Source organism: Cygnus olor, chromosome 3 (assembly GCF_009769625.2).
Source record: "Cygnus olor isolate bCygOlo1 chromosome 3, bCygOlo1.pri.v2, whole genome shotgun sequence".
In the NCBI taxonomy this organism is placed as follows: domain Eukaryota; kingdom Metazoa; phylum Chordata; class Aves; order Anseriformes; family Anatidae; genus Cygnus; species Cygnus olor.
In genome coordinates this window covers 84,383,237-84,397,905 of record NC_049171.1, presented here as the reverse complement: position 1 = coordinate 84,397,905, position 14,669 = coordinate 84,383,237, and the positions used below count along the sequence as shown (strand labels likewise).

The following is a 14,669-nucleotide window of genomic DNA, read 5'->3' as shown; positions in this document are numbered from 1 at the left end:
TACAATTCTGGTACTTCATTCATTAAGTAGGGTCAGAATCAGGTCTCTGTCATTGTCTCATCTGTTGAAACAATTCAGCCTGCAAAAAAAGCTCCAGAACTTCCAACTAAATCAATGAGCTATATGCCAATTTCTGTTATAAAAATAAGTTCAGTCACCAAATGGTTAACACAGAATTACTTATCGCTCATAAGCCTCTGATTAGAAAATGAATACTTGTGCAATGTTTGGATATAAGCAGCCACTGTTACACCAATTAGTATTAAACGCTCAGGTGAATTTGCTGAGGTGTAAGAAGCCTTGCACTAGCTGTTTTAAATTTCTATCAATTCTTAAAACATAAGACAGTCTAAAAGCTTAAGAAGTGATGACCAATTAAAATATTGCTGCTTGCAATGAGATAATCATACCATCTATAGCTGCATTAACCACTAAGCAGGGAAAACAACGAAGACTGTTTTTAAGCTGTAGTATTCTTAGCTAAGAATGCTGAAGTTTGTATAGACTTTCATTAAAAAGCTAAGCTTTTCTGGAACAGAAACATTTCAATATTTTGCTTTGCAAAATGTTTTGAGAGGCAATTCAACACTCAGCCTTTGTTGCAGCTGTTTTGTTCCAACACACATGCATTCTGCACTGCCCAGTGATAAAGCTGATATTCATCATGTTGTCCTAGAGTTTCCCTTTTGTAAAATGGACACTTCAAACAGCGTGGGTCAACTGAAGCACCATCCCAAAGGATGAAGCTCAACAATTCATGAAGCTACATTCCTGCTCTTTGCTTTGGCAAAGAACTGTGGCTTAAGGTAGGTATAAAAGCAGTCTATGTTTACAGTAGCTCTCCTTACCTTGCTGAAGTGTGACAGTCAAGACCAGTCAACCTTTCTAGGCTTTAAGAAACTTTAGCTCTACTACACTGGTATTAGTATATGTTACCCAAATCTAAACTTCCAAAAGTGATTAAATTATTTTATCCCAAAGAGTTAGGGAAAAAAGACTGAGTGCATATATATATATATATATAAATATATACACACTAATTTCAGTATGCAAGTACCTTGTGTTTGTATCAGATGTCTCAAACACACGAACAAATTACTGCTGGGCATGAAGTTGCCATATGTCAGCTGATCACGTGTGCACTGTGTGCCACCCCAGTGTATTCTTTTAGCCTATGGCAAATGCAAAGCAGTTCTCGATAAATTAGTTTTTAACAAAAGAGAAGCACTAGGAGATTTTAATTGACCTGACACAATTACAGCTCGGAAGTTTCTGCACTACTTCTTTGCCCTTGACCTGCCCCTTCCTTCTGGCTTTGAGACTGCAGTGCGTAACCCGGCCCTCTCGTTTAAGATTGTCTGCTTTTTCTCAGAAAACGTAATCAGTGGTCAAAACCAAAGCAAAAAGCACCATTTTTTTCCTCTTCCTAGCACCATGTCAATGACTGGATAGGGTTTGTTGATTTTAGCTTCCACGTTGTCCATTACTAATGCTTTTATAAAGTTGTCCATGCTGAATTGAGATTTCCCATGTGTCTTAGCTTCATAGAACATTATTCTAAGCCAAATCTTTTAGTACGTGCAACAGCTGAAAATACAAATGTTGAACACACAGAAAGAAAAATTTACTATGGTCTTTATATGGTCAAGCTCAGTAGTCCAGGCTTAAATAAATGCAATGGCTCCCCCCCTCTGGTCATACATCTGGTCTCACTGACTCACCTTGGGGGAATACGTATTGCCTAAAAAGCATTTTCTAAGCATTCTCTCTTGTCGCTAACAACATTATGCTGCTCTTTTTACGAAGCTGATAGTGTAATACAAACCACTTCTTGAACAAACTAAGCTGGTGGCTGGCATTTTTCTTAAAGAAAAAGCACTGTTGGAGGCAACTGGCCTTTTCAAAGCCTTGGAACTATATTCTAGTTTGACAGTTATAACCTTTGAGATTACATTCAAATGGAAGAACCTGCATTTTACTTTATATTTTTGGCCTGCAACTGGTAAGATGTATGAAAAAGCAATGAGCTACATCTCACAACTTCGTGGGGTTTTCTGTTTTTCCCCAAGGAGAGAAAATCAATGGATGGAGGGCTAGAAAATCATTTACGAGCCTTATCAGACTTTACTGAATTTTGAAAGGGATCAAAAAGGCAATAAGTCTCAGGTAATTCCCAGAGCATTTAACTGGGAGAGGAAGGATATTTCAACCAGACGTAGACTGCAAAATGGCACAAACCTGTACAGTGTGGCTTTCCTGTGAGCACATTTGCATGAGTAAAATCACTCAGCTTGGGTGGCTAGCATTGCTCTGAACACAGTCGATCATGCAAACTGCAGCTGAGTTTGGCCATGTGATCTAGCATAGGCTAGAAATTATCACATTTTACTCTTCCAGGCAAGTCAGAGGCCTAGCCCTCCCACACAGACTCTCTGGACCACCAAGACCTCTCTGGCAAAGCACCAGGACGGACCTTGGGAGACCCAATACTGCTGCAGCTCACTGCCTGCCCAGCCCAGCCCAGCCAGCAGCTCTTTGACTCTGCTCTTTGTATAGGAGCCAGCTAATTTGTTTTCACTTAATAGCTAGTATAATAGGGCTGATTTCCACTTTAGACTACGCATACCACTGCAGTAGCGGTAACGATAATGATGGGAGCCTGGTTTTATGTATTGACAATAAGTTGATGATGCTCCAGGTTACGTTACATCCCGTTTCAGCCAAGTGATACCAGCTACAGACGGTGCAGGGTGCACAGTGGGCTCCAGCACGACACAGACCACTTCACCACTCCGTGGGGTACAGCTGTGGAAGAGAGAGTGCCCACAGAAGCACACAAGAAACTGGATCCAAATTAAACTTCTTAAGTGGGTAACTTAACCTGTATTTGGCCACTGTGTGGCCACGCTCATTCACCACAGAGGTGTCTTGAATGTGATTTAACTGAATTACCTTCCAAAGGAAGATCTATTTAAAGCTGTTTAGCTAACACACTTTGGATTCACACCTTTAGTTAATTTGGACTATTATTCCTGAAAGTCCCTACGTAAACAAGCAGCTGGAGACTTTTTGAAAGCTTAAGAGATTTGTGGCAGAGAAAATAATCACAAGATCAAGAATTGAGATTGCAGGAGGGGTGTTAGAAAGCTGATTAAAGTTTATTCCAAATAAAACTGATGAATTGCTGTCAGGAATGGGGAAGTACCTCAAAAATCCAGCTGGTCCATAGAAGAAGCTGAGTTTACTTCTTGAAACGACATTCTTTGCTTTTTGTCTAGTAAAATACAAGTTTAATAGAGGATATCTTTGGGCAGTCAGAAACCTTTGTACCTCCTGCCTATGCAGAAATGGGGACATTTTTTTCCCTTAAAACTCCCTGGACAGGTTGGGATCGTCAGACACATTCACTGCACAGAAAACTCCCGTACGGTGGAAGCCAATTCCTGATTGATACGAATTTTCTGAAAGTTGAAGGCCTTCTGTGGGATTTATTGAAGAAACGGAAGTAAGCCAACTGAGAGGTAACTCAGAGAAGCTGGTGGCAAAGTGTATTCTTTGGAAACTTGTCTAGAGAGATGAATGAACAGAAATAGATTAAATAATCCATTTTTAATACAGAAGAAAGATGCTGCTATGGGTAACCCAAACATCTCTGCTAAGCTATTGATATTACTTGTAAGCAATACATGAATGAACAATGAAGTTGATAAAACACTTCAGTCAAAATAAAAGCCATTATGGAAAACTGTAAATAGCTTTTTTAGAGAGGCAACTGGGTAATAGTTGCAGTACAACATTTACAAGGAAACGGTGGAAGGAACAGTTCGAACATTCATGAGATCTAAATTAATTTTGTCTGCTTACAAAAAGCAGCTTCAGAAACTGAGGACGACATCCATACATCCACTTTTTGCTATGTAATAGTCAGGGGAGAAAAGAAAAACAAACACTTCTTTTTTCACTTTGTTTGAAAATAAAGCCTCCCTGCAATACAAAATGCTCACATGCCTTCAGCTTGAACCGAGTCGTGCAGAACCTCATTTGGCATAAATACGTATAAGATTATGAACTTCAGGGGGGATTGGCTGTTGCAGCTCATGGCATATTTGCTTCCTCTCTTTTAAGTAAGAAAACAGGCGCTGCTAATAAAATTCAAGGGGAACTATTTAGGTTCATAAAAGATCTTTGTTTTTTCAACTATTTATCATCCAAGCCAAGACGTCAGCATGGCCAACAGGTTCATGAAATTCAGAAGGAGAGTAGACGCCTATGTGGATAATTAAAATATAATTCACATTTGTGTCAGCAAAGACCATCATTGATGAGCAGCACTGACTCTCATGCTTCAGTACCTGACACACCCCTTCAGCGCTGATGTGAAATTTCCTTCGGAGCATATCTCTGTATAATTATTCATTAGTGGAGTTTTATATTACACAATATTGTATCTAGTACTTATCACCTTTGGAAACAGAATTCCAGATCATAGGGTCCAGTGAGCTGGTATATCAGTTTCTGCGACAAAATAAAAATTGAAAATAAGCTCACTTTCATGTTGTATTTTCCACACAATAAATGCCTCTGAAGCTGGGGAGGCTAAATAGTTGGGTACTAGTTAATTCTAATTTGAAATTTTCATTAAAACTAAAAATCTATTTCTCTTCTTTATTTGGAAGCATACATTTCATTTTGTAAAAAAAAAAAAATAAATAAAATTTGGGGGAGCAAGGTATGAACTTCATAGGTGCAAAGGATGTCTTACCTAAAGATGGGGTTGTTTTATAAGCCCAAATTAATGGTCCTCTCTAGTAATCAAAACGCTACCTTTACCTATCCAAAACTGCCTTGCCTGTTGTATCTTAGTGCTGGGCTGGAAAACAGACAGAAGTTTAGTTTGGAAATCAGTCTTCTGAAAAAAGTCCCTAAGCATATTTGTGCAGATACATCACTAGAGGTAACACACATCTACGTTTGTGACTAACAGTGTTGGTTACCCAGTGTGAAACACTCATATATGGCAATTCCTGTGGTCTCAGATTGCGCACCTATAAGTGAAAATTAACATTCTTCAGCCTCACCCCCAACACGTAAGGCCTACTGATGATATCCTCTTTTATATATATGTATTTTAAGCCAGATGGACACAAGATGGACACTGGACGCTAAATCAGATGTACACATTTCCTAATGATAGGGACCCAACCTACCTAAAAGTGATTCTCTTTCTCTCAGTCATCTGTAGAGGTCATAAAGGCTCACTGAGATGACAATACAGCTAAAGACCTAGGTACTACCATCAAAAAGGAAGGCCCCATACATGCCACTGTTCTGTCTGTGTAACTCCTTCCCCTCCCCTGCTCCTTTCCTCAATTTATTTTGGCTTGGTTGCTACTGCTTTAACCTCCTGAACTGGCTCACACTAAAGGGTACTCTAAATCATACTCACTTGACATGGCTAATATGCATGAATTAATATGGCAAGCACTTCCTCAACCCTAAAATCTGAGACGTGTGGTACTAAATGTGGTTTCATGCAAAATCTCATCTTTCTAATTGGAGGGCAATAATCTGGCCAGGACACATAGCTTCCTTTGTACCAGGCATTTCTTTGCATCTTCTAAAGCAAAGAGAAGAGAGAAGCTTTACAGGATGTTTTACCAACGACTGAACAGTGTTCTGGTGCAAGGGGCCAGGTTGCCTCTTCATTATCTGCTGCAAATGGAAGATACCACCTGAGAAGCTTGCTCCATGAGCAGAGCAAGAATGATCTCCAAAGGCTTTTTTTATACCTCTACAAGGAACAATTTTTCTTATCCAGACTGAAAGTAAAAAGACAGGGCTATAAATCTTGCACTCACATTCCCGGCCCACACTCTCTGCCCTCCAACAGGACTTGTGAGCTAAGAATGAGAATCGGGGCAACTTCCCTCCGCTTTAATTCTCTGGGTGGCCAAATGCAGGGCTGTGGCATTGCAGCTTAGTAAGAGATGTAAAGAATGAAATAAGAATCCTCAGAGGAACATTTTCTGCATTTGTACTTCCAGGAAGATCCTTAGTATTTGTGTTTAATTATTTTACAATGTCTTTAAAATCTGGAGATAATTTGCGCTTTCTGCTTATGCTGTAGAAGGTATAATAAACATCTCTCTAATGCCCAGTAAACGCTTGCCCCTTATTGTTCTCTTTATTTGTATGCATGCCTTCAATTTCATAGCAACAATAAAGCTATCCCAGGCTGCAATCTTTTACTTCTTGGGTGGTTAATTCAGATGTTTTGGCCACAATGCTTTAGTGACTGCTCTCCCCTGGAACTGTATTATAAATGTCCAGAAATTCATTATTTTTAAATTATTATTTAATTCTAGCACACAGTCAAAATAGGGCTTCGATCTTTATCCAGGACATGCCTTATAAAACCCGAGGCTTGTTGTACACAGGTAATCTCAGTGAAATTAACTGCTCAGACTGCCTCTTATATCAAGTTCAAATTCGTGTAAATCAGAGCTGCTCTTAAGTTGCTCCAAGATGAAGAAGATCAATATGCTTGAAGATCAATAGCTTAATGGGAAGCTCAAAGTCATACACAAATGCATATTGAAGGACAGAGGACTTATATTCTATACTGCTATTATTTGGGTGAAACTCAGTTTTAGACAAGGCTATGGCGAGGTATGAAGCAAACCACTTACCATACCATTGCTGTTTGATCCACAAGATTCCCTTCACCAGATAATACCATACCCCAGCAAAGAGCTTTTCTCCTAACCTGGTAAGCCCAGATTCAGTGACAAGACTTCCTTCTGACTTTAGCATCAAAATCATTAACTCTCTCTCATACATAGGTGTAATGTTGGCCAAAAAAAAAAAAAAAGTAATAAATGAAATGAAATCTGAAATTTCTACAGGAGATGATACCCTTGTCCTTAAATAGTACCCATCAAGAAAACTACATGTTGACTCAATAGCTTGATGCATTTAGCTAGACAAAACCATTTCTGCTTTCTTCCCTTCCTTTTCATTTCTTTTTCTCCTCTTCTTTCTCTTCTGTTCTTAGTATTATTTCTAAATTTCAGGCATTACTGATCCAGGTCACCACACAAACTATAAAAATGACCAGAGTCACCTTTTCTGCTGTGTTATTAACTTCAGACACAAAAGCAGCCTGTGTTTTTAGGGCAAGGAGGGATTTTGGTGACCAGCAGAAGGACCCCACTCTAAGAAAATCTTCAGCACTGAAATACAGAAGACAAATCACAAGTCACTTAATTTTTTTTTTTTTTTTTTTAAGACTGGGTAGAGGTTGCTTTTATAATTAATCTAACTTATTTTTGTCTCTAAAAAATGCTTTTATAAGAAACGGCGGTCACAGAGATGACGGTACTCACAGCATTATCCTGTTCTTGGAAAGTTCTGAGGATGAGTTGGATACGTGTCACTGCATGCTTAATGCATGAAGCAAGCTGAACCATTACACTTAAGATAAAATAAAATCAGATGTTTAGCACTAGTTTAATACAGGAAGAAAACCAGCTACATGTACTATAACTCAAATGAATTCAAATGTAAGCACTTACCAATTACTGCTATGGTTACTTGGCAATGCATCTTCAAGTCACAAAGGAAAACTGCACAGGCATGAGCCTGACAGCCACAGACCAGAGCAGCCTTAATTTCAATCGCGCATTGCTGAGGGCGAGGGCACTAGTACCTTTCAAGGAAAGGCCCAAAACAAGCTCTGTCCAGCTCATGCTTTGGGTGTTAAGAGGTATTGCCTGCATACACTTAAGATTTAGATTGTAAGACGCCAGCGTTGCCACCAAGTAATAGGAAAGGAGACGTGCACTGTTTTATATTTGCACTGTTACTGTGTAAAACAAGAAACACACACAGATCTGTCAGTCTTCAAGTGTTAGCTGGAAAATATTAGGGGCGCAGATGTACAGTTACATTGCCTTCTCCTGGAAGTACCATCAAGGATGGCTGGCAAGCAGATTTTCCCAGTGCCTGAATTCACCTACCCAACCTCCAGCCATGGGACAGGACTGACGGTCAGGCTGCCTGTAGCTGACTCTCCTCACGATCAAGTAGTCACAGTGACGACAACTCAAAAACGTGACTAACAGAAGCGTTGCAATGAGAGGCCATTTAATAACAGTCCTTAAAATCGCATAAAACAATTCTTTTAATTGTAAGTTTTATGAGGCTTATAAGATTGAGGTTATTTTATTACCTTCAGTGCTAAAGCCTGACCACACACTGTGCGGAAAACTATTTTGCTTCATCTCTGGCCCATCCATCCAAAGCCTCTCATAACACCAGGAGGAAAAGCAGCCAGCACACAGATTCACAGCCCATTGTGTCATTGTTTAACTTTCTGGTTGGCAGAACAATTAAAGAGATGCATAAAAAGGCCAAAAGGAGGGTATGCTTTATAGTTTTCTTTGCCTCATCACTATTTCAGAGGCCAATACATTTATACTAACATCAGCATACAAATGGGAAAACACTCTGACAACGCAGATGCACTGAAATTCAATGCACTTAAACCCAGCCCTGACAGGCAATCTCCTCTCATAGTCAAAAATACCTCCTGTGGGAGTACCTGAAAGCCTTGCCTGATACCTAGGTCACTACTGTGAGACAGGGATAACTCTCTGAGACAGTTTTGTGTTGTTCTGTTTTGCTTTCCCCAGTGGTGGCCTAAAACAGGCACCACTATAGAAGAACATTTAAACACATACCCATATTTCAATTATAGTGATATTTTTTTCCACCTCTAACATGTAGCCAAGGCCTGCATTTGTCCTCAGCTTTCTCTCGGTCCTTCCAAATTCACTTTTCTTCTATTGAGCACAGAGAAACATACTGGAAAGACATACACAGCACGGGAATAATAAGGCACAAGGATTCAAGGCGATAGGAGCTTAAAGCACAGCATGGCTTTTAAAATGCATGATTTATTCCTAACATTATGTTTAAAAGAAGCTCCGGTTTATTAAATAAGCCAACTACACCTTCCTGAAATAAATTAGCTCTTCAACTACTGGAGCCTGTCACCATCACTATCCATAAAATGTCAAGGTCCCAGACTGAGGTCGTCTTCTTAATGGCCTACACACTTGCTAAAGTCGGTCCAGCTCCAACAGCTTATAAAAAGAACAGACAAAGACAGGAATATTATGAGCTCACCTTTACAGAGATATGCCAAAACACAAAGAAATTCATGGGCTGTGGCAAATAGTAATTTAATTTAGGTCTCTTCAGCAGAATCATGCAAATGGTTACTTGGGGGGTGCCTAAGAGCATCCCCCCAGTACCTACAAGAAGAGCACGAAAATGACAGATCCAGGCTCTTCAAAGCAGTGCATGACAGGAGGACAGCAGGTAATGGGCATATGCTGAAACATGAGGGGTTCAGATGAGTTACAAGGAAAAGCTTTTACACCCTGTGGACAGACAAGCAAGATTGACAAGTCTCTGTCCTATGGGGGCTTTCAGGACCCAAAAGTCTTGGGCAACCTGTCTGACCTCAGAGCTGAGCCTGCTTTGAGCAGGGGGCTCGACAAGAAACATCCTGAAGTCCCTTCCAACCTCCATGATCTAAATATATATTACTGCAATTCCAAGAGCAGAATAATAAAAATATGACACTTCTTTTTTGTCTTTCAAAATATCTTTTCTCTGAAAATTTTCTACAAAATCAGCATCAATCTCAGCAATTTATTCAATCCAAAATGAAAGGTTTCAGTTTTAGAATTTAATTTAAATATAATTGAAGCAAACTTCAAACTACAATTCCAAATGGGAAAAAAATAACTACTACTACTTTTTGCAAGTGTGCAACCAAAACACATTTTTAAAAGTCTTGATGTTTTGATTCTAGATTAATTTCTGGGAGGAAATTAAATCAGCAGAAGCTGATGGAGCAATTTAATTTGACTGAAATCTACATTTTTTGCTGGGTAAAAAGTTAGACACAAATTTCACCCAAACCACCTTCAGTGCTTTGTTATAAGCCCTTCTCTCTCTAACCGTTGAAGATTTAGGAAGCAGTTCTGCAGGGCACTGAATGTCCTCATCCTGCAAGTCATACATGCCCAGCCTTTTGCAAGAATGTTCAGCATTCTGCTAGCTCAGAACCCACCTCCTTTGGGAGGTGACCTTAATATTAACCTACTTAAATCATGCTGCAGAATGAATTACTGAGAATAATTATGAAACTGGAAAACACTATTACTGTTGATATTTATTGTTACTACTTACAAAAACCCTTTTGTACTTATTTTTCTATTTCCAGTCAAGTGAAATGAAAAACAACATGGAATTAAATGCATCACACAAAGAAGTAAACCATGCTCAGGAGGAAATGAGTTGTAGAGAGGTGTGGCACAGGCACCAACAAGCAGAATTTGTAAGAGATATAAAGACTTTAATCTACAGCTTTTTGCTTATTACCTATACAAATTCAGTGAAAGCCCATTTATTTTCAGTTCTGAGGGCACTTTTCACGCAGTTGGGCAAACTGCTAAGCCAAACAAGTATTTGACATGTATTTTTACTTCTTAACAAAAATATTTTTAGGAAAAATACCTCTAAAAATGAACAAAAAAGTTATTTACAATGGTCCAAAATTTTAGGCCAAAAGAGTTCCTCTAAATGCATCCTGTCATATATAAAGAAGATAGAGAAATACATTTGTCATTTGATTTAACTTGGAAATTAACCTCAACTGATTAGTTAATACCCAGATGCACCCCTCTGTTCCATCTGAATACCGTGTCACTAGCTCATGTTAAGCATTTATAAAATACAGCTGAAACTGACTGAAGGGGCATGAATGAGACCAGCTGTCAAGGGTCTTCTCTGTTCTTCTGGATCGTTACAGGCACTGCAGTATCTGAGTCCTATAGGACCATGGCAGGTATGACAAATGCAAGCAGCAATATTAGCCAGAATACTCTTTTCCCTTTTCAGATGAATAGAAAACTAAGCTATGATTTCTTTTATTGATACAGACCTTGCTGTTGAGATTTAATTTTGTCATTTGCAAGCTGGAACATTGCCATTTGCTCTAATGAGAGCTAGGTGTGAATGTTTCATGCAGTGCAGCCAGAAAAAAAGCTCATTTCCTAACAAGGAATCCCACCACAGGGTAGATGATGTTGCAACTTTTCTTGAGAAACCCACCACCAAAGAGGTTATGATTCAAATATCTTAAATGGTTTTATACAGAGACTACCAAAAAAATAAAAAATAAATTTTGCACAATTTATGCTAACGTTGACATTTAAAACTGAAGCATTCTCTTTCTTCCTATTTACAAGAGGCAAATGGATGCAATCACCTTCCAGAATAGCCCATCTCCTAAGCTGGTTGTGTCATCTTATGGATACGGCTTTCTCTGCTTTCATTATGATTCCCCTCAAGAATTCTGGTTCATCTTTTTAGGACATTTTTTCAGAATAGGGGCTTTATGGAAGAAGGCCTAGAGTATATACTGCCTAGAGTACCTACAATCAGTTTGATGTTGGGCAAGGACCCCAAAACTCATAAGAGGTATTAGAATTGTCTGATATCCTGATATATGGCATTTCCCATTTCATATGGGCAAATTAAACATCTGCAAAGTAAATTATCCCATCTTTTTGAACAAATTGATTGTGTATGTCGATGCCTTACAGTCTGTGTTGTTGGTTATCCTGCCTTCAGAAAAAGGTGAATATAATTTGCTTTCCAGACCAGAGGATAACAGAGGAAGGATTTCTTTCTTTTGCTTTACTACAGTTATCTACAGCAAGGCACAAGCAGTCAAAATTTTCCTTCACCCTGTATTTGCCCTTGTTTTCCATTCTGAAAATCTGATCACTGCTGATACACCCGGTCTGTTGGTCATTTTAAATAACTGTAAACCCCTTTACACAATGGCTAGCTAGGAGATAAAACTCAGAATTCAGTTTCCAATGTCATGAGACTGCTTTCAATTGAAATGCTTTTATCTGATTTAAACAAGAGAGGACTGCAACCTTATTGAGTGGGTAGTGTAGTTAAAATGAAGGAACCCGACGGTGATCTGGCACGTCTGGGGCCGCCTCCTTGTATTAAACTCTCCATCTCCTCCAGAGTAAAACATTCTCCTGTTGAAGGTTCAGATCAAAATGAAAACTTCATTACATCTGTAAGGTATCGATCCATTTGGGACTTACCTAAGCTGCCTAGTTTTATCAGTTTAGGCCTCCTGGGCTCAAAACAAAACTTCAGAACTCAGAGGAGCTTCAGGCTGGCTCCCCCTTCAGCCTCCCACCCTGATTCTTCCGTGTCCTCATACCCAGCAAACTGAGATTGCGATCAGCCCTTTCTAAAAGGCTGTTTGCAGATACCAGCATATCATAGCACCTTCCTTTCTCAAGACCAAAAAAAACACTCTGCACCCTCTCACCAAGCCACAGACTTTAAAAAATAAATTTAAGTTATACCATTGTAATTTCAGCAGTACAGTGATAGCAAATAACATTCTTAGCGTGAAGGTATTTGTTCTGGCACAGTTTATTCTCATACAGAAAGGGGGATAAGGGAATATAATGTGAAGTACCACCTAATGATAAAATTGCAATTATGTGAGATTGGCAAAAAGAAATATACTCCACGACTAAAATGTCTTTATTTTCTATGCCTGAATACACACACACACACAGATGCAATACCACCAGCTAACTTTCCCCAGAACATATCACCATCCACACCAGTCCTGCAGGCAGAAACCAAAGAACAGAAGTGCTGCAGAGCACAGGACAGGGGATGGGCCCTGCTACTTGGGCAAAACTCACCACACTGCTTCACACCAGAGCTGGGACAGCACAATACTGTGCCAGACAAGGCTACCAGCCCAGAGATCTCTTTTTTTCAGTCATCAGTGTCACTGGCTTCATTTTTCTGACATTTTATTAGATGCTTTTGTAGCTATTTTACATGCAGTTTGTTATCCATTTTTTGCTTTGTCTGGTTACTGTTCCATCAATTCATTTAATCAAATAATATTCGAAACACAGCAGGGGGATGAAACGCACACAGCTCACCACTAACACATACTGCTAGCCATTCAGGAGTGATGTTACAGTCCTCACTCTATTATCAACTCCTGCCCACTCACTGCACTCAGTCAGACTTTCATTTGCCATTCTGTTCCCCAGGCTAGAGCACATTGATATTCCCCTTTGGATTTATTTTCTGTTCTAGGTAGCTACCTCTGAAAATGAAGATACAGAAAGAAAAAACATGGACTATGTGATACACAATTAGACAGCATCTTTAAACCAGGAGAAACAGCATATCCACGGGGCCTTTTTGCACAGTTATATTTCACGTCTCTAACACTGCATGGAGACACACTGATCACATTAAATGCAAATCAATAAAGTTAGGGGCAGTTTCAATGAATCTTGGGAGAGAGGACTGTGCTCTGAAGCTCACTGAGGCCAATCTTAGATTCACTTGTTTCTAAATGTACGATAAATTTGCCATGCAAGTTCAGTTTTATGAGGACCTAAGTACCTCCTGTGAAGTGTGCTGTGGTGTGTGCTCAGCGCTTGCTGAGACTAATGGGACCTTAAGGGGCTGGACAAGTTTCAAGAATAGGCATTTTCTGAGTTATTAAGGGGATTCCTGTCTGTGGACCAGATCCCACAAATTGATGTATGCCCTGTATTGCTGCTGAAGGAAGCAGAAGCAGAAAATACTCAGTATCTTGAAGGAGCAGACTACAGAAAGCCCCAAGGCTGGAAGAGAAGACAACCAGGCTGCAAAGGGAGCTGGTCAGTATGCCAACCAGTGCTGTTGTGAGGCTCTCAGAAAAGTTGTCTGGTTTGGCAGCCAGTCAGTGAGCACCAGGAGGGCAAGACATTGTTACACTATCGTTATTTACCAAACTAGCCACGGTGTTTTATCAAGCATGACGGAATTACAGCAGCCCATGAGCACCAGGCTGGGAGTAAAATGGCTCACAAGCACACAGAGACTGGTTGCCTGTGCTGCAGACAAACCCAGTATCAGGAGAACTTCACGGAAAACACATTCAGGAATTACAGGAGTATAAACATAGGGCGTCTATGATGACTATGCCATTCCCCTCTCTCTATCTGATGTCATAAGAAAAGTCAAATTAAAAAAACAACGTCTATTTTCATGTTTTTCACCAAACTTAAAAAAGATTTCAGCAGAAGCAGAAGGCCAGTCACACTGGCTTATACGAGGACAATACTGTGCTATTCTGAAGCTGCCTGGGCGGAAAAAGCACCAATAAAACAGTCTCTCAGTCTCTATTTTAAGGAGTCATCTTATATAACAGGAAGCACGCACGGTTATTCTGGATACTTGAACACCGTCTGTCACATTGCCACAAGCTAAGGAAGTATAAATAAGTATGTGCGACCACTTGAAGATTATTAGTTTTAATTAGTATGTAATAATATTGGTTACATAAATCCTTGTAGGCTGAATTAGAGAAAGAAAGTGCCAAGGAGATTAAGCCTCCATAACGTCTAAATCATTCCAAAGCTGAGGGGACCAAGAGGTGTTTCCTTCAGATGATAAGCCCGGAGGCAAGGACAGCAGTCAGCATGTGGTGCTCACGAGCACTATCCCTCACGCTGGTCTGAATCCCTCAGGGCAGGAAG

At 39.7% G+C, this 14,669-nt stretch overlaps 1 protein-coding gene across 1 annotated transcript in view; it reads right to left on the bottom strand.

The window, feature by feature from the left end:
* KIF26B (kinesin family member 26B) overlaps window positions 1-14,669 on the bottom strand; it is a 295,268-nt gene that overhangs the window by 107,990 nt on the left and 172,609 nt on the right. The gene's annotated exons all lie outside the window — the stretch shown is intronic.